The sequence below is a fragment of the Pseudopodoces humilis genome, chromosome 10 (genome assembly GCF_049639895.1).
Source record: "Pseudopodoces humilis isolate 2021_Gansu_Grassland_sample_001 chromosome 10, ASM4963989v1, whole genome shotgun sequence".
Lineage (NCBI taxonomy): Eukaryota > Metazoa > Chordata > Aves > Passeriformes > Paridae > Pseudopodoces > Pseudopodoces humilis.
Genome location: NC_142209.1, coordinates 30,289,301 through 30,308,297, shown reverse-complemented (window position 1 = coordinate 30,308,297; position 18,997 = coordinate 30,289,301). Strand labels below are relative to the sequence as shown.

Below are 18,997 nucleotides of genomic sequence, written 5' to 3'. Positions count from 1 at the left end.
TGCCGGGACTGGTTTAGATTTGACATCAGGAGGAATTTTTCCATGGATAGGGTAGTCAGGCCTTGGAAGGAGCTGTGCAAGGAGGTTTGGAGTGCCCATCCCTGCGGCTGTCCAAGGAAGGCCTGGATGTGGTGCTCGGTGCTCTGGGCTGGCTGACTGGGTGGCACTGGGCACTGCTTGGACTCGATGGGCTCGGAGGGCTTTTCCAAGCTCAGTGGTTCTGTGATTCCGGGATTCTCTAGCTCAAACCGCACCATGACAAGCATGTCACCTCTGTGGAGGTGACAGCCCGCAACTCCGGCACTGTCGAGCGGCGACAGAGGTGACCGCAGAACCCTGGCACGGTCGGTGTTGGAAGGGGCCGTTCCTACACACGGATCGGTTCCATCGCACCCCGCCGACCCCCTACGGTGCCTCAGCCGGGCCCGGCCGGGCCCAGGCACCTCCCCGGGGCGGGCCCGGCCCCGCGCATGCTCCGCTGCGGCCTCCGCCGAGCCGGGACCGCCGCCCTCCGAACGCCGCGGGCCGTGCCCGCGCTGCTCCGCTCCCGGCCCGGGCTGCCCCGAGCCCACAGCGAGCACCGCCCGGCCCGGGCTGCTCCGAGCCCGCACCGAGCACCGCCCGGCCCCGAGCCCGCACCGAGCACCGAGCACCGCCCGGCCCCGAGCTCACAGCGAGCACCGAGCACCGCCCGGTCCGCGCTGCCCCGCACCGAGAACCAAGCACCGCCCGGTCCGGGCTACACCGAGCCCACAGCGAGCACCGAGCACCGCCCGGCCCGCTCCGAGCGTCCCGGGCTGCCCCTCCGGGCGCCACGGCAGCGGTGAGTGGGGCCGGCCGGGGGGAGCCGGGGAGGGCGGCGCGGGCGGCGGGCGCCTCTCCAGGGGAGGCTCCGCGGGGCCGGCGTGGGGCTCTGCCGATGCCTGAGGGCCCGGGAGAGGAACCGCCGTGTTCCCCTGAGCTGAGAGGAGCCGGGGCCCGGGAGAGGAACCGCCGTGTTCCCCTGAGCCGAGGGGAGCCGCGGGGTCCCCTCGGTCCGAGAAGGTGCGGATAGAGCTGCCCCCGGTGCTCTGCTGCCCCTAAGGCGGGGGTGCGGGCACGGCAGGGCTGTCAGAGCCACGTTTCGGGTCGGCGGCAGGAGGAACAGCAATGAAAGAGCTCCGGTTCTGGCCGCCGGTGGGTTTGGAGGAGTTAAAACCCCCCGGAGGCCGTGGGTGAGAGCAGAGGCCCGTGCGCTCTCTGTGCCGGGGAAATCCCGCTGCCTTCCACTCCCGGCCAAGCGCCGGGCTTGGGACAGCTGATGGTGTCCAGCTGTCGGTCTGGCAGCCCGGCATTGGGTCACTTTGGGACATCTTTCATCCCCTTTGCTCCTTCCCCCACGGGAGGTAGGGACAGCTGTGGGTCATCTGAGGCTGGGTATCCATCACCCCCAAGGACACGCAGGGATGCGGAGCAGGGAACCTGGCAGCGGGCAAGGTGTGCCGGCTGTACACCTCGCCTAAAACATAATTCTGCTCTCTGTGTGTGAGAGAGAAGATAATTGCTGTGTTGGATAATGGCAGGGAGTCACAACTAAATCGATCTTTAAGGTCTCCCCCAAACCACACCAATCTGATTCTATAATGGCGTTGAATTTGGATTGTTAAAATCCACATATGAGGAGAACCAGGATGAGTCTGAAGCACATCGAGCCTGCTGCTAATAATGGAGACTGAGGGTAGAAAGACAACTCAGCAGTGGCTCAGTGTGGCAGGAGAGGATGGATCCAGCTCTGTTCAAACAGGCGCTGTCCCTGTGCTCTGGAGGTTGGAGAGGGATCCTCAGAAGATGTTCTGAGGGATCAACCATGAAAAGTCATATTTTGAGGCAAGTCTAGAATGCTAACAGCAGTGCAAGAAAACTCTGGGCTTTCTTTTTTGGGGATTCTTTTATTGGGGGAGGCAGGTGGAAATAATTCAAAACTAAACTCCAATGAACCCAACTTTGCTTGGGAAAGATTCTCTGCAGATTTATTTCCGAGCAGAGTGGATGTACTTTGGTACTGCTTTATTGGGGTGCTGGAGCTCGGTGTTCAGTTTTGCCCTTATAAGGGGACTGGGAGGCATTTCCTCCTGGCACTTGTTTTTAAAACACACAGGAAGCTGCACCTTGATCTGGGTCTGTGTTAGGTGATACCAAGACAGGTGCTTTGAAATGCGGGGCCAGCTCAGGACGTGCTGCTCCGGCTGAGCCAACAAAGCCGTCAGGCTTGAGATGCTAAAAGTTTGTCATGGCAGGCAGATGTTACAAATCGTTTTGTCAGTATATTTTTAGTGATTCAGTTGTTAAATATGTTGCTTATCCAAGTGTCACAGTATCTGCAAGGCCCTCCCAAAGCCCGGTGGCTCAGTTGGGTCTCTGGCCTTTGGGGAGGGTGATGTGAAAAGCTTGTAAAAAGCCAGGGTGGGTGGGTTTAAACTTGAACAAGAATATAAACACAAAACAGGAATCATTTTTCAGTTTGTGAACTCCTGGAAGGCTGTAGACTGCAAAGTTAGTTCAGAATTAATTGCAAAGTGGCCCTTTTTTTGAGAGGTAGCTTCTGTAAATGTAGAACTGTTTCTGTATGTTCAAGTTGGCTGTTAAATTTTAGTTAAAAAAAAATCAGGAATATTTAATGCAAAAACTTTGAAAAGCAAAACCTGTATCAGCTGCAAAGCAAAAAGCTGAAGTGCACCTGAACAGCCACTCAGGGGGTAAAATCAATATTCCTTTTAAACACATTTTTCCCTTGGTCAGACTCTGCAATTTCAAGTTAGTTTAATTCTTTTGTCATCCCTCTTTGGGGCTGGAAGTGAGGCAGGGTTCTTACGAGTGCTATAAATTCAGGAGGTTTACACAGACATTTCTGTAGTGGTTTAGTCTTATAAATAAAGACAGGATTCAGAGAAATCAGCTTCCCTTTTTTGTGTGGAAGGGAAAAATCTGTTTTCACAGGTATCATCCTGACAGCTTCACCTTTTTCCCACCACGTACCTTCCCCTGCTCCCTGCATTTTGGAGGTGAAACACCTTTTTCTTCTACAGAACAGACCTCGGGTTCCTTGGCACCTTCTGATGCCTCATCTGGCATGAGGAAGAGGCTCAAAATGAGTAAGGAGCTTCAAAATCCAGCACCCAGATGGATAATCCTTGTGTTGGCTGTGAAATGCAGCAGAAAGAGCTGCTCTGATTCCATAAAGAGGAAGGTGCTCACATAGCTTGGAAAGGCCAAAACCTTCACACATTAAAGCAAACCCTTAGGACTAGTTTCATCAAGGTGTGAAAAGGGTTGTTGTGAGAATTTCTGACCCAGAAAGGAGCTGAAGAAACCAGATTGTGGAGGCAACACCGAGCTGGGGCTCGGTTCCTGCATTGTCTGGTGTCCAACAGCAATTAAAAATGATAAAATGTTTTCTTCTGGGTGAAAACCTGTTCTTTTTCAGCCTGGCTAACAGTTTGCAATTCAGGCATTATTCCTGTAAACACACTCAGAGTTGCTCCAGATCTTTGAAGCACTTAAAATGCAATTAGGTTTCAGGTATTGGTGATGGCAAACACTTGCTAAATTGATAGAAAATGGCTTTTACAGTTCAAGCACATAATTCAGGCAGTTAATGCCGAGAGCTTGCCTGCAATAAAGATTTTCATGGGTTGATACAGCTCAGTTCTGCTGGCAGGGTGAGACAGAAATGCTTGAACCTCATCAAGAAGGAAAGTGGAGCCTTAAAAAAAAAAAAAAATCAGCATTTTGGGGGTTTTGGCAGCTAAATTGCCACTTCCATCTTTTGCTGTAGTTTCTGTGCAGGACATGAAGGGACAGAGGAGGGGGGTTGTTCTCTCACTTGATTTCTTTAGCAGCACTTTGGGGCTCCATTCCAGGGTTTGTTTTACATAGATCCTTGCAAAAAACTGCAACAGTGTTGAAAACTACTGGAGGAAGAATGGTGATTTTTTTGGTTTTCTGATGGTTTTCTTGGGCAAAATGGCTGCAGTTTCTGTTGTCTGAAAGTGGAGAGGAGGAAGTACAGTTTAGTGGTTTTAAAGTCCTGGCCTGTTGCAGACAGGTGGATTTTTAAGGAACATGTCCTGACTGTTTTCTTCATGCTGAAGGGCTTAATAAAACTTATAAACTATATTTATAAAACTGCGAACAGTTTTGCTGGTTGGAGTAATTACTGAGTTTTGTTTTTTAGTTTATTTTTTTTTTCTTGAACTGGTTATATAAATAAAACATAAATTGCATAACTGATAGAAAAATTGAGCTACAGGAAACTGGGAGAGCAGCTTTGACATGGAAAAGTAAAGTCTGGAGCAGTTACTCTGCATATCAGTAATGCCTTTTACACAGAGTGGGAGGGTTGATAACAGATACTAATATGATTAATATGACTAATAATATCATGTCTGAAGTGTTTGGGATTATGCCTTGAAACTGCTGGCACATAAAATTATTCTGTTGCGCTTATTTTAGATTTCCTTTTCCCCCCCTCTTGGATGTAAAAGGTAATTTAGGAAATAAAGGAAAATAACTGGAGATTGAGGGAAAAGCAGAGGATTTTTTTCATTATCCCAAACTGTGGAGACAGGTAGTGCTGAAAGCCTGGGGGAAAAAAAAAGAGTTTTTATATGAGGAGAAACCAACCTGCAGAGTAAGGTAGAAATAAGCAGAGAGAAGGAAAATTGTTAAATTAAAATTGTTTGGTGTTGCTGTTGGTCCTGCTTGCAGTTTTCTGGAAATACCAAGAAGGAGCCTTTGCAAGGGGACTTTGGGAAACTCAGCTCGTATAAATCCATTTTTCTGGTTGCTTTGTGATAGATTTTACTGCTGCTCCTTTCAAGCAGGTCTGCTGCATAAGGGAGCCTCTGCTAATAAAGGGAATTAATCCAGTGTTTAATGCAGTATTCTCTGAATTTTGAAGCATGTGGGATTTACCAAGAGTCAAGAGTTTGGCCCCAGTTCCCAAAGGCATAATTCCCTTTGAACACAAAATCTGACAACTGCTCTTCCTCCTTCCAGGAAAAAAACCCCTAAAGGGAATTTGCACATTCCTGCCTTGTTTATAAATGGATCTGAGAGGGGCTTTGGCTTGTTAAAGCCCCAGAATATGAATACAGTTCAAATTTTTAGCAGTTTTGGACTCCAAGTGCTGTTTAGACTGCTCCTTGAGTGTTTTCTGCCTCTTCCAGCTATTCCAAGACCAAGTGGAATCTGTCTTGTTCATCAGGGAGCCCAGCTGGAGTTCAGCAGGATATTGCAATATTAAATTGTATTAGTGATCCTCTTAATAATAACCCTTCAATATGGTGCATATTCTATCAAAATGAGTTTATTGGGATCTTTAAAACCATTTCTTTTCCCTGGCTGGAAGCTGGCACTGAGCTAATGTTGGCTGATGTCATTTGGAACAGGAAAAAATTGTTGTTCAACTCAGGAAACCTGGGAAAACCCCATAACACCTTGTTTGTCAGGAAAAGGACAGAGCTAAACCTTCCATGTTTTTTTTTTTTAAACACAAAGAAAATGGAGCAGACAGTGCTCAATCGATGACTGGGACAGGAGGGAGGGTTTTTTTTGTTTTTTTAAAATTAATTTAATTAATTTAATTTTTTAAAAAATTTAATTTTAATTTAATTTTTAAAAATTAATTAAGGGGTTTTTTGTTTTTAATTTGTTTGTGCATGGACTCAGATTTTCAGGAATTGAATTTGGCAGAGGTGACTTTTATATTCACTGGAGAGATACATTAAACAAAAGATAAAGCCTCAAAAACCTTGGCACTTGGACAGTCTAAATAACTTCCTGGTGTTTGCCACCCATAAATACCTGGCTCTGCTCTCCTCTGGATTTTACTAAAGTATGGTAACAAATGCAAAGCAGGGGTTTTTTTATTTGTGTGGGTTGTTCTGTTTGATTTTTTTTTTTTTAATGAAGATAAATTAGTTGTAGAGCATCAGATGTTAAAGGGAAAAAAATAAATTAATAAATAATAAATTAAATAAAAAATAAATGAAAATAAATTAAAGCACCTTAAGTGCTGCATTAGGTTCAGTCTTTTGTATTTAAATCTATTTTGCTTGGGTTGGTTTTTTGTCCCCAGGATATCAAACTCTCACCTCTTATCTCAAGCTGGTGGCTTTTACTGGATTTTACTAAAGTATGGTAACAAATGCAAAGCGTATTTTTTTTCATTTGTGTGGGTTGTTCTGTTTTGGTTTTTTTTTCCTTTTCATGAAGATAAATTAGTTGCAGAGCATCAAATGTTTAAAGGGAAAAAATAATAATAAATTAAAAAATAATAAATAAAAAACAAATTAAAGCACCTTAAGTGCTGCATTAGGTTCAGTCTTTTGTATTTAAATCTATTTTGCATGGGTTGGTTTTTTTGTCCCCAGGATATCAAACCTCTTATCTCAAGCTGGTGGAAGGGAAAAAAGAGGTGGCTACCCCAAGTGCTGAGGTTTTGCATCCAAACCAGCTGGAAAATGGCATTTGCAGGTCACTTTGTGCAATGTTTTCTTGTGCACTCAGCGTTTCGTGTTTACTGAGGACGCACAAGAAATAACCTTTCACTTCCTGGACACTTCTGTATTTCACTTTTCCTCAAAGTACAGCAAAGCAGGCGCTGATAATTTTGAAATTGCTGGGGTTGAGAGTTTAAAAGTTCATAAAGGAGCAGAGGTCAGGGAGCCTGAGCTGTGTTTATCACACCTTTGTGGCAGCCTGTGCTGTCACCCTGGACAGCTCTGTCACTCTGTGCTACAGGAATTACCCTCCCTTTGAAAAAAAAATATTATGAATTCACTATTTGCCTTTTTGCTCTTGATTTGGATCTGCAAATGCAAATTTATATTAATTTTTTTTTTTTTTTTTTACCCTTCTTTCTTGTCCTTAATACTCAAGCTGAAGGAAGAGGAAGATACACTTGACTTTGGTAATGAAGTAACAGCTGCAATTCCCAGATTTAGCACTTGCTGCATTCCAGTGTTCCTGATGGAAAAGTCTGGGCTCTGAAATGGAGTTCTCGCCTTGTAATTTTCCTATTAGAAACCTCAGGGCTTGGCTTAAATGTCTTTTATTTGACTCAGGTATTGATTTGTAGAAGTCTCTCAATAACTCCAGGCCCTGAAGACAAAGTCAAGAGCTCATCCAGACTCTGGTCAGAGATAAGGAACCTCTGTGTGATCCCTGATTTTTGGTGGGATCATCAGAATTCATTGCCAAGGAAACCCCTGCTGGTGCTCCTTGTCCTGAGTGGAACATCGAGGTTGTTTCTTGACCATGGAGATGCAAATTGATCTTTCCCAACTGGAATTCTCCCCACTTGGAAAAGATCAGCTCGTGTTGTTCTACACCAACAATTATTTTAGGAGGAATTCACGGCCTGGAAAAACTTTCCTTGTAGTTATGGGTTTGATTTTGATGTAAGTGAAAGTCCATACAGGGATGGCTGGCTCAGAGCTGCATTTTTACCAAAGAACAGCTATCTTCTGCCAAATTGTTTTTTTAAAAAAATAATAATCCTGTGGGTTTTACAGCCTTTTCAGCTTCCTGCACACGTGACTGACAGGCTCCAGATATATAACATCAGCAAACAGGCTTGGCTTTTAAATCCTGGCTGCTCACCAGCACAGCATTAAACACCCAAAAGCTGAGGATGCTGATCAGATTTACCAGGCTGTGTGATTAACTCCTCACCCTTTGCACGTTTAAAGAGCCTCCAGCTTTAATCTTGCCGTGTTTTTAGGGCTTTGGAGGTGAATTCAAAGAAGAAACCAAGTTTGTTCTTGGCTTGTGGTGGGTGTGGAGGCAGCAGAGCTTGAGTGGTTTCAGGAGGTCTCTCCTCAGCTCTGGGGGAATTTGGGAAGATGCTGTGTGAGGAACAGCAAGTTGGGTTGAGGTGGAGCAGTGTAGCTCCATCAGGAGCAGAATTGTTCCCGGAATTGTTTTCACCACAGTGACCTGGTGCTGTGTCTGTGCATCATTTCCCGTTCCTACAGAACCACTCTTTCCCTCTCTGCACTTGAAATATTCATTTTATGGGATTAATTTTATGTGACCAAAGCAGAACCTCTAAATCTGCGTCCTGCCTCACCTTCACCTCTCAACACCGCCCCTCGTTGATTTTGTTTCGTGCTTTGTCTGGTGAACAAACTCCCTGGGACTTGTTCAATCCTCTGTGTCCTCGTTACTTAACTGCTTGATGAAGTTTAATTAGCAGTTCAATTGCTGGGCTTGTTTGTGTGCATGCTCTGCTGGCTCCCCTTTGGTCCCTGAGCTCTGTAAAAGCTCAGCTTTGTGCACACAAACTGAAATTATTACATAAAATAGTAAATATTCTGAATAAAATATCCAGAATATTATGAATATTATTATCTAATATGAAATATTATTACATAAAAGCTTGGATTTCTCCAAGCTTTGTGGCCAGTTCAGCCTTTGAAATGCAGCTGAGATGCAAACCGCTCTTCCTGATAGTTTTTGCTGATATTGCAAAGGTTTTTGTTAAAACCACAGCTTTTCCCAGCCAAAACCAAGGAAAAGAAGATTTACTGCCTGTTTCAGCCAACATTTGGGGAGCTCTTTAATCTGCAGTAATTCAGATTTAGGCCAGGCCAGCACATGATCACTCAATGTCCCATCCCTGTGGGATAATTCCCTTTTTTTCCCAATAAATGCTGATAACCATCAATAAAGCAGTGACACCTTCACCAGGCTCTGGAATTTTAGAATTTTTAGAATTTTAGGATGTTCTAATCACCAAGTTATCCTTTAAAAGAAAATTCTTCTCTCTTCAATATGGTTTAGAAGTTTCTAGAATCAATGGAGATGAGCAGCTTTCCCAGGCTGTTTTAGGATATATATTTATTTATTCAAACCTGGTGTTGCTCAGTTCCAGAGACAGGGCAGGTTGGGAGTGGTTAATTAGCAGGGAAAACTGACATCATGATCTTTATCTCTTGAACAAATACACATTTATGGTCCTATAAAACTTTTCTACATGTCTGTACTCATTGGGAGGGCACAGCCTGGAACAGAAATGTTTAATTTGTTAAGCCTTAACCAAAGGCTTAAGAAGCCTTTATATAACTTTTTATATATTATATATTTATTTTTATTTTTAAGAAGCCTTTATATAACTTTTTATATATCTATTTTTTTAAGAAGTCTTTGTGTAGCTTTTTATATATTATATATATATTTATTTTTAAGACTTTTTATAATCTATTATATATCTATATCCATTTTTTAAGAAGACTTTATATAACTTTTTATATTATATATATATTTATTTTTTAAGAAGACTTTATATAACTTTTTATATATCTGTATCTATTTTTAAAGAAGTCTTTATGTAACTTTTTATATATTATATATATTTATTTTTTAAGAAGCCTTTGTATAACTTTTTATATATTATATACCTATATCTATTTTTTAAGCCTTTATATAACTTTATATATTATATATTTATATTTATTTTTTAAGAAGACTTTATATAACCTTTTTTATATTACGTATCTCTATTTTTTAAGAAGCCCTTATGTAACTTTTCATATATTATATATATATATTTATTTTTTTAAGAAGCCTTTATATAACTATTAATAGATTATATCTCTGTGTTAATAGAGCTTGATTTTTTAGGATTTAGTTTAGAATCAGACTCTTAAGGAGAGGGTTTAGGCCAAGGACTCTGCTCCATGAGCATCCCATTACAAAATGGGATAAAATGGGGTCATTCCCCCATCTCAGCTCATCCAGAGTCTGGGGTGAGTTAGGAAATGGGGATAGGAGGGCAAAATTCCTTTTTTGGGAATTGGACCTGGCTGGCTCAGAGCTGTGCTGGAGTTTTGGTGCTGAGCCTCAGGTCACGTTCTCAGTTTGCAGCTCAGGTTTGTCCTCCTGCTCCCATTTCCATTTGATCCCGACTGTTTCCTGGAGTGGGACCTAAAAATACAAACTGGGGTGAGCATGAGTAATGGGGGGTGTCAGACCAATTAATTATGCAATAATTGTCTTCTTTCCTCTTTCATTTGGTAGCTGTGGTTTCGTTCTGAGCCCAAGGCTTTGCCTTTAGGAAGAGAAAAATGATAATTTCATCAGGACACATCCTTAATAATTAATCCTTTTTAATAAGACAAAATACCATCTCATGCTTAAGAAAATAAATGTTTTGTCCACTCTCATTAAGAGACTGGAACATCTTTCGTGTAGCACTTTAGTAATAAATAATTTTTAATCATGTTAACACCTCAGACATCCATTTTTAGCTTATAATTGGAGTTATTGCCATTTTAAATGTGTGTGTTTCAGTCCTATTGATAAGTAGCAAGGAATGGCTGTTCCTGGAATATCTGGAATTCTCTTTCCTTGCCTCATCTGTTTGCTCTTGTGTTACAGTAAACAGCAAAGAATTCACAAGATTTTAAAATAATGGCTTTGGCTTCTGTAATTCTCAATTAAACTCTCATCATTCCCAGCTGAAATGGCAGGGTGGCTTTTCCAGAGCTTTTTTCAAAGGCATTTTTCATTTGGGGAATGAGCTGGGTCCTTCCCAATCCAAACCATTCCATGATTCCATGGGGAAAGTGCCCATGGAATGAGATGGGTCCTTCCCAATCCAAACCATTCCATGATTCCATGGGGAAAGTGCCCATGGAATGAGATGGGTCCTTCCCAATCCAAACCATTCCATGATTCCAGGCCAAGCATGTGATGAGAACTGGCAGAAAACAGAGTTTTAAATCAGCCTAAATTAAATCCTTTGCCCTGATTTCAGTGACTTCTGCTCACAATCCATTAACTCTGGATTTCTTGAGACAGAAATAAGAAGTGGGATGGTGTTTCTGGGGTGTTTGACACTTAATAAATCAAAGCTTTTGATATCAATGAAATAAAAATGTACAGAGCAAGAGTTCTAAGTGTAATTTGGTTTCATGGTGCCATGCAAATTTCTCTCTCTTGGGAATCATTCTCATCGTGGTGATTTTGTAGAGCAGGATTATGATTTATATTTTTTTTTTTGTTTAAATTCAGGTGAATTTGCTCATGAGGATGTTTTCTTCATGTCTTGTTCCACTAAAATGTCAGATTTTCAGCAGAGGTGAATTGTACAGTGAGCACTGAAGGGGGACAAAAAATAGACTGTGCACTGATGGATTTGTTGAGTTTATTTCCCTGTAAGAACAAGGAAAATTACTCCTTTTTTCTATTTAGAAAGAAATAGAAATTGTTAGGAGAGATGCAACAGGCAGTTTTTAATTGCAAATAATCTTTTATATAAAGATAACCACCTTTGTATGCACAAAAGCCACATACATAAAAATAAATGTTGGATTTTTTATTGCCAAAACATTTCTTATTGTTAAATATAATTTATGTGCATTTGAGAAATGAACCAACTTGATTTTGTGAGATAAATACCAAGACAGAAATGCAGCTTATTTGGGGCCAGATTTCCAGGGCAATATTTTGATTTGTAAATCAAGTATTTTCTCTCTGTGAGGTACTTATGGTAATTCTCAAGAAAAAATGCTTGATAAATCCAATTTAGGAATTACAGATATTTTTTTTTCCCCCTAAAACTGGTTTCTGTGAGTTTTGTCTGAAGTCTCTGATTAACCTTTTAACACAGAGATCTGCTTCATACACCTCATATTTATTTAATGTGTACTAAAATATTCTCTCAGGTCTTTGAATTTTAATCAGTTTTTAATAAATAAATAAATTTTTAATAAATGAATTTGAATTTGAGTCAGTTTTCATGGGATAACAAGTCTCTGGTAATTCCAGTGACAGGACAGTGGTTTTTGAACCTCCCAAAAATCCAGAGGTTTCTGTAAATTATGGAAATGCCTGATGTGGGATCGCTGGTTTTTGTAAAGGATGAACCAACAACAAGATGAAATTGGAGGTTTTGTTGTTCAGATTCCTTTGTGATAACTTGCAATTCAATTTCTGAGTTGTTTTTAAGGCCAGAAAAAAAAGGATGTTCTTTGTGGAGAAGAGAATTTAGAGCTGAAAGCTCCCTCGGATGGCTCAGGGCTGTGGTGCCCTCACTTTTGTGCGTGCACAGGGCACCTTCTGCTTTTATTTCTCATTATTTTCTCCAGGATTCCATGTGATTTACAGCAGGATTTGCTTCCCAAAGTGGGATTTGTAGGAAGTGCTGCCTGCTGCAGTTAAATATTTATTAACCAGAAGAGCTGCACTGTATCTGTAAATTTGCTGCAGCTTTGGAGCCGAGCAGGAAATGTCCAGATGCTTCATAAAACTTCTTTTTTCCCTAGATTTTGGGTTGGAAATCCAGGCTTTGGAATTGTGACTAAAGCAGCCAATTTCATGTGGTGAATTGTGTGTGAATTGTGATTTAAAGTTCTCAGACTTGTCTCTCTCCCCTCTTTTTTTATTTCTTTCCCTCTGTCTTTCTAAATTTCCTGGCTCTGGGATTCACAAATTTCCCTTGGAACCCTTCTTTTCCAGCCTTGTTCACTCTTCATTTGTAGAATGATTTGTAGAATGATTTCTCATTTGTAGAAAAATAAATAAAAATCCAGAGTGGGGTGTGAAACTACACTCACAGCTCAGTTAAAATTAAAACCAAGCTTTTGTAGCAAGCAATGAATTCTAAATTTACCCTCCCCCCTCAAAAAAAAAAATTAAAAAAATAAAATAAAATAAAATTAGAATTGAGAAAATTTCGTGTCTCGTGGTCTCTGAGGCACGAAATGTGTTCTTAGTTCTGGTATCAGGTTCAAAAGGGGAAATACAGAACCCCAGCTCTAGAGCCCAGTTCCTGTTTTTGTGACTCGACGGTTTGAGCTGGACTTTGTTGCTGCTGGGTTTTGTTAGTTTTGTCCACAGGGTTTTTAATGGTTTATATGTGAATTAGTCTGGGCTTAATGTTTCTCTGCCCTCTCTTTTTTCCTGAGTGAAGGTGAAAATTGGTGATGTTGTGTTTTTTCTGAAAAAAAACAAAAAAAAAAACCCAAAAAATTGTATTTTTTTGTGGCTGACACAACCCAATGGAGAGAAAAAAATAATAATAATTAATTTGTAGGTACCTACCAGAGTAGTGCAAATATAATACTCAACAACTTCCATAAGATATGAAGGATTTTTCCTAAAGGTTTCAGGATTTTTCCTCTTGTGTTGGGTTTTTTTTTCCCCTTGATGTCCAAAAAAAAGTCTCTCAACCCCAAAATAAACTTATTTTGGCAGTGAGAGGGAAAAGATGCAATAAAAACCTGACATCACTTCTGAATTATTTATGTGAGGATTAATTACATAATTAGAACATTAACTGTGTGCTTTGCTACCTCTCTCTTTTCTTCCCTTGGCCGTTTCTTGGTGATCTCTTTTAAGGTATTAATTATAATTATAATCATTATTATAATCTTATTTAAAGCATTAATTATTGGGCCACTCTCACTGCAATTCTCACAAAGAGTTTGGGTTATTATATTTAATAAATAATTTTTAAGCACATAAATATCTACTAAATCTAAATATCCAGGATCACATATTACCACCTCTAGTGTCTATATATCCCTGATATCCCATTAGCTTAATTAATCTTAATGAAGCTTCTAGCAGGAAGAGTTTTTTAAAAGCTTTTCTGCTCTGTTTTCATGGTAGATGTACAGTCAAAATATAAAAATTACGAACTTTGTGGAAATTCCCTGTATGTGACCACCAGTTCCTGTAAATAAAGAGGGTTTTTTTCTGATTTTTGTGGGGTTCAGAGAATGAAGGGCAGAGATGCTGAATTCAGAAAGTCTGTGATCAAAACTTTGGGATTTCTGGGGCTGGGCTTGGAGGACAACTCAGAAATTCAGTGTTTTAGAGGACAACTCAGAAATTCAGTGTTTTAGAGGACAACTCAGAAATTCAGTGTTTTAGAGAACAACTCAGTGTTTTAGAGGGTAACTCAGAAATTCAGTGTTTTAGAGAACAACTCAGAAATTCAGTGTTTTAGAGGACAACTCAGAAATTCATTGTTTTAGAGGGTAACTCAGAAATTCAGTGTTTTAGAGGGTAACTCATAAATTCAGTATTTTACAGGGTGACTCATTAGCTCAGCATGGCTGCATTTAAGGGGGAGAGGGTAAGGAATTATTTTCTGACACCAAATGTTTGGGAGTTTCCCATTAAACTTTTGGAGAGTGATTTTAGCTCAACAACCCTTCATTTAGAGCAATTTTTAATATTGAATTTCAGCAGCATAAACTCACAAATTATATTCTCCAAACAATCCTGGAAGGCTGAAAGGAGGAATAGGAAATCCTGATGAATTTTCCCTCTGTCCTGGAGCTCCTCAGGGTGATGTGGAGCAGGAGGTGTTGGAGCCAGACTGGGAAAGCAGAGCAGGAGGGATTTGGGATGGGATTTGGGATGGGATTTGGGATGAGTCACCTCTGTCTGAGTCAGTGCTAAAAGCCATTGAGCAAGAGTGGCCCAGCTTGGCTATTTTTAATATTTGCTTACTCACATTTGCTGTACTAAGCTCTTTACAGGAAAGGTAGTTCAGAGCCGTAGTAAGCTCTTAAAACCACTTTCCATGGCAGCAGCTCCTTTAATTTGTCTTCAGTGCTGCTTTTTCTGAGCTGTTTAATTCTGGGTGTAATTCTTGTGCTGCAGCGTGGTTCTCACAGGATTGCCTCTGGGCCTCCAGGGAGAAATTGGACTTTAAAACCTCTGGTAGTACCCAGAGCTGTTTTTTCACCTCACCAGGTGGAATTTTACCTCCAAAATTTAATAAATAATAAAACATCCCGAGGTTTTAGCCACGATGGAATAAAGAAGTCCCAGCTTTGCTGTTGCAATATCCACCATCCTTAGGGTGCTGCCCTTCCTCTGAAGGCCTGGAAGGTGCAGCCCTGGCTCTGTCCTCCCCTCTGAGCTGTTCTCCTCTCTCCAGCTGCTGCCAGCTGTGGCTGCAGCAGGAGGAAGCCCAGCAGGTTGCTTGGGGTGGCTTCGTGTCACCGGCTTCAGCGATGGCTTCCTGTTTACTGCTGCTGAGGGAAGGCAGCAGAGAGCTGCAGGAGTGGATTTGCTGGCAGGGTTTGTAGCCACGAGTCGGGAGTTTTGTGTTTTCCTTTTCTTTTCCAACGTTCCCTGCCGCACAAACAAATTCCTTGAGTTTGGTGTTGGCAGCGGAGCTGGGAAGGGTGAGTGGGGTGATGGCTCTGCAGGGCAGAGGTTGGGTTTGGGTGAGGATAAAGTGGAGCTGAGAGAGCTCCTGGAATCACCAGGACAGGAGTGAACTCCTGGAATCAGCAGGACAGGAGGGAACTCCTGGAATCAGCAGGACAAAAGTGAACTCCTGGAATCAGCCCTGTGGGGATCCCAGGAGAGCAGAGAACAAAGATCTCCCCAGCAGCAGGAAAATAGTCCTGCATCCAAAGCTGTTCCTGCGAGAGGGAGGCAGAGCTGCAGCTGGGAAATTGCTGCTTTGAGCTTCTGGAGAGCTGAAATCAAATCAGAACTGCACCGAAAAATGAACTGGCTGTAAACTTTCAGGAAGCTACTCTTGGCCAAAGCAAGAAATTGAGCTACTGTCAGTTTTCATAACACACAAACAGTGCTGGCAGTGCAGACAGACTCAAAAGGTAGAAGTTCGCATTCCTCTCATGATTTTTGACTTTGGATTCTGAAATATAGATTATATGTTCAAAGCTGGGGTTTTTTTCAGCTTTCCTGCATGGTGTAAGACTCACAGGACGATGATTCTGGAGTTAAAAACCACCTGGAGTTACCAGGCAGCCGCTGCAGAAACGGCACAAGCAAATGTTTTCTAAAAAGCGAGTTCTAAAATTGTAAATAAACAAATAAACTCGAGATGATTCAGCCCTAGCAGAACTGAACAGAAGAGTTTATTTGGATTGTTAAGCTGGAAGAGGAGCGAGGTTTTCTAGGGCAGGGAAGTTGTTGGTGCCAGGCTGGAATCGCTGTTGGGTGGGATGTGTGCCAGCTGTGAAGCGCAGCAGAGGCTGTGGGATGGGTGTAAAGGCAGCTTTGGGCATTCTGGCACCTAAATCTCAGTGACAGGACAATTGTGTGAGCTGCAGGATAAATTTTCAAATCCATAACCCCAGCAGGGACTCCCTAAGGAAGGGAAAACAAAAAATGCTGCTCATCACTCCGAAGACACTGACATGTCCCAGCGCCGCTGAGCCACTGTTGACACAATTCTCAGATACAAACATGTAAAATTTACTCCTGTTCAGCCAGTTAGTTAAAAACAATGGGTGTATTTGTCCAAGAGATTGAATGAATGGAAGGTAAATATTTGGGTTGCTTGCCAGGGTGATCCTGGGCTCATGGCTGGCAGGAGACTCACACCAGCAAACTGAATTGTAGCAGCTCCTGCAGAGCGCTCACGGTTAAACTGGCCAGTGAAAATTCATGGCTGAAAACAATTGGTAGAACTTTGGCTGAAAAAAAAAACAACCCCAACAACTCTGTAATGGTGTCTGGAAGCGCTGAAGTTTGTTAGGGGGTGGTGCTGGAGGGCAGGACTGGATTTACAGGTTCCTTCCAGAGCCTGCTGTGCTCAAACACAGAATTGTCTCGGGAGATAAAACTGATACCAGACAAATAACAGGGTGTTCCTCTGGTTGAGGCAGAAAGCAGCTGTTAGATAAGACTTTAACTGCAGCTGGCTGCTCATATTCTGCAGGAGAATCCCTGGGAAACCTTGGGAAAAGGGTCCTTAGCATCCCAGAGGAGCCAGAGTTCTGCTTTTGGCCACCGAAGAGAGGCACAAGGATCCTGGGTTTTGGCAGAGCTCAAGTTGTTTACTGAGACAACTTTCTGAAGGCTTCATTTGGCTCTCATTGATTGGCTTCTTCTGTTTCAAGTGTTTTCTGCCAGTTTCCTTGTTTGATTTTTTTTTTTTTGGGAAGAAAAGAGTCTTCAGCTGGGAGAAATTAAAAGGGTTTTTTTTCCCAGTCATTGTTGCAGTTGGGATCGGAGAAATACAATTTAAGGGGAGATCTGAACCACATCATTTCTTTGTCTTCTTTCCAGGTGGCATTTAGGGCTCAGCTCCTCTTTTTGATGGTGGCAATATAAGAATTCAGAGCAGGCACTATGAGGATTCATTAAAGCCTGAAAATACAAAAGTAATTGCAAGCAAAACAAAGCATATCCTGGGGGAGAATTCACTCATCCAGATTTGAATCTGCAGTTTAAAGGGATGAGTTGAGATGCAGAGGTAAGATCCCTTCTCAGAGGACTTGCAAACCTCATTTTGCTCCAGACAGGTCCATTAATTGTCTCACTTCCTTCCCCTGACTACAGGAGATAAATATCTTTACAGCTAGCCACGAGTACAGGTGTTCTCTGGTGATCTGTTTATAATAAAAAGAAATTGCTGTGTTTCTCCCAACAGATGGGGAATAAATAACTGTAGTTCCCACTTGTATTAAAAATTATGTTTCAGTGGCATTTGATTCTTCCTGGGTTGTCCATTTTTCACCATGAAGTGCTTGAGCTGCTCAGTCTGCACTCACTTTTCTAAACTGAAAACATTGTTTTCTTTGCACACCAAACCAGTGCAGCCTAATAAATCCTCTTGGGAATTTTTAGGGTTGGAAAAGTCATACTGTCCACTTTTCCATGGAGCCTGGCGAGATCTTGTGCACCTTTGTGACTAAATACAGATGGGGGCTAGAGCAGGACTTGAAATTAATAAAAGGGGAGCAGAGAGAGGGGTTTTGAAGATCAAATTTCTCTTGATGTGAGTAGTAAATCCCAAGCTTATGGTGGAATTTCATGGTTTTCAGCTCCATAATAGCAGGAATGTTTCTTGGTTAGGGGATATTTTTGTTATTTTTGTTTTGCTTTTAACAGATGAACAAAAATGGTGAAGTTTTGTTCGGGCCTCGTTTTAAATTGTGAGCCCTTCAGAGTGAACTTTAAACAATATCTTCTCACCACAAAGGAAAAAAGTAAAAAAAAAAAAGGCAGATCATCAAAAAAAAAGTCTTACCAAAGTGCAAAACCACCACAGGAAGCACATGACTGCCAGATCCGGGGGGTTCAGGTGCTCTGCCCTTCTCACAGGAGATGTTGACCACAGTCAGAAGCTCTTTAGGGCCTTTGGAAGGGATCTGAGTGGCAGCAGGTGGGTGATGTTTATTTTGAAAGCAGCTTGAGTTCAGTTTGCTCTTCTGAGGGAAAGTTGGGGCTGGTCCTTGCCCTCAGGAATTTGTGCTCCGTGGGAGGAGCTGCGATGCCCTCACAGCTTCTGGCTCAGCTCCAGAGCAGGATGGTGCTGGACTAAAGGAATTTTGTTCCTCCTCTGCCCCAAAGGAATTTCATTCCTCTGTTCAAAAAGGAATTTTGCAGGTGCAAACCCTCCCCTGCTGCTTGTTCCCTCTGTGAGGCCAGGTGAGCTCCATGGGCGTGGTGGCTGATGGTGGCACTGAGATGATCTTGAAGGTCCCTTCCAAACCCAAATCCGTGTTTTTATGGAGTGGATGTTGCAGGAGGGGAGGAGTTGTGCACCCAGTGGAAATGAAAAAGCTCAGGAAGAACATCTGGAGCTGCTCTCAGGAAGCAGGAGGGAAGTGAGGTTTGGTGAGCCCTGGCGTGGTGGCCACGAGCCAGCAGGAGGGACCTTCACAGCAGCTCCGTGGCCACCCAGCCCCGGCCCCTTTGCGTGTTTTAAACACTCAGAAAACAAAACCTTGGAGAAGTTCACCTGCTCAGGGGGTTGGGAGGAGCTGCTCCCAGCTCCCTTAGGGTGGGATGTGGGAGAGCTGGCCCTGACGTCCTGATGAAGTCAGCAGCTCATTTCATTTCTCATTTACAGAAGGGACACGTTGGGAATGTTTCTCACCAGTCTTGGCTTTGCTAGAGCTCAGCTGCTCGCTTGTTTTGGTTTGCTTCCTACCAAAGGTGTAAGGTCACAATTCCAGGTGCTGGCAAATCAATCTGTGCCTGCTTTTTCCTTAAAACTGGTGAAAGG

The 18,997-nt window shown here is 42.4% G+C and overlaps 1 protein-coding gene across 2 annotated transcripts in view; it reads left to right on the top strand.

Moving 5' to 3' along the window:
* Positions 1 to 518: 518 nt before the first annotated feature.
* JAK1 (Janus kinase 1) overlaps positions 519 to 18,997 on the top strand; it is a 45,999-nt gene continuing 27,520 nt past the window's right edge. The window contains exon 1 of one of the 2 annotated variants that reach the window (XM_005521229.3): positions 519 to 823. The gene's annotated coding sequence lies outside the window, so the exon portion shown is untranslated. Of the gene's footprint in view, positions 824 to 17,101; positions 17,240 to 18,997 lie in introns of those variants that run through there. The other variant, XM_014250779.2, reaches the window with a different exon arrangement.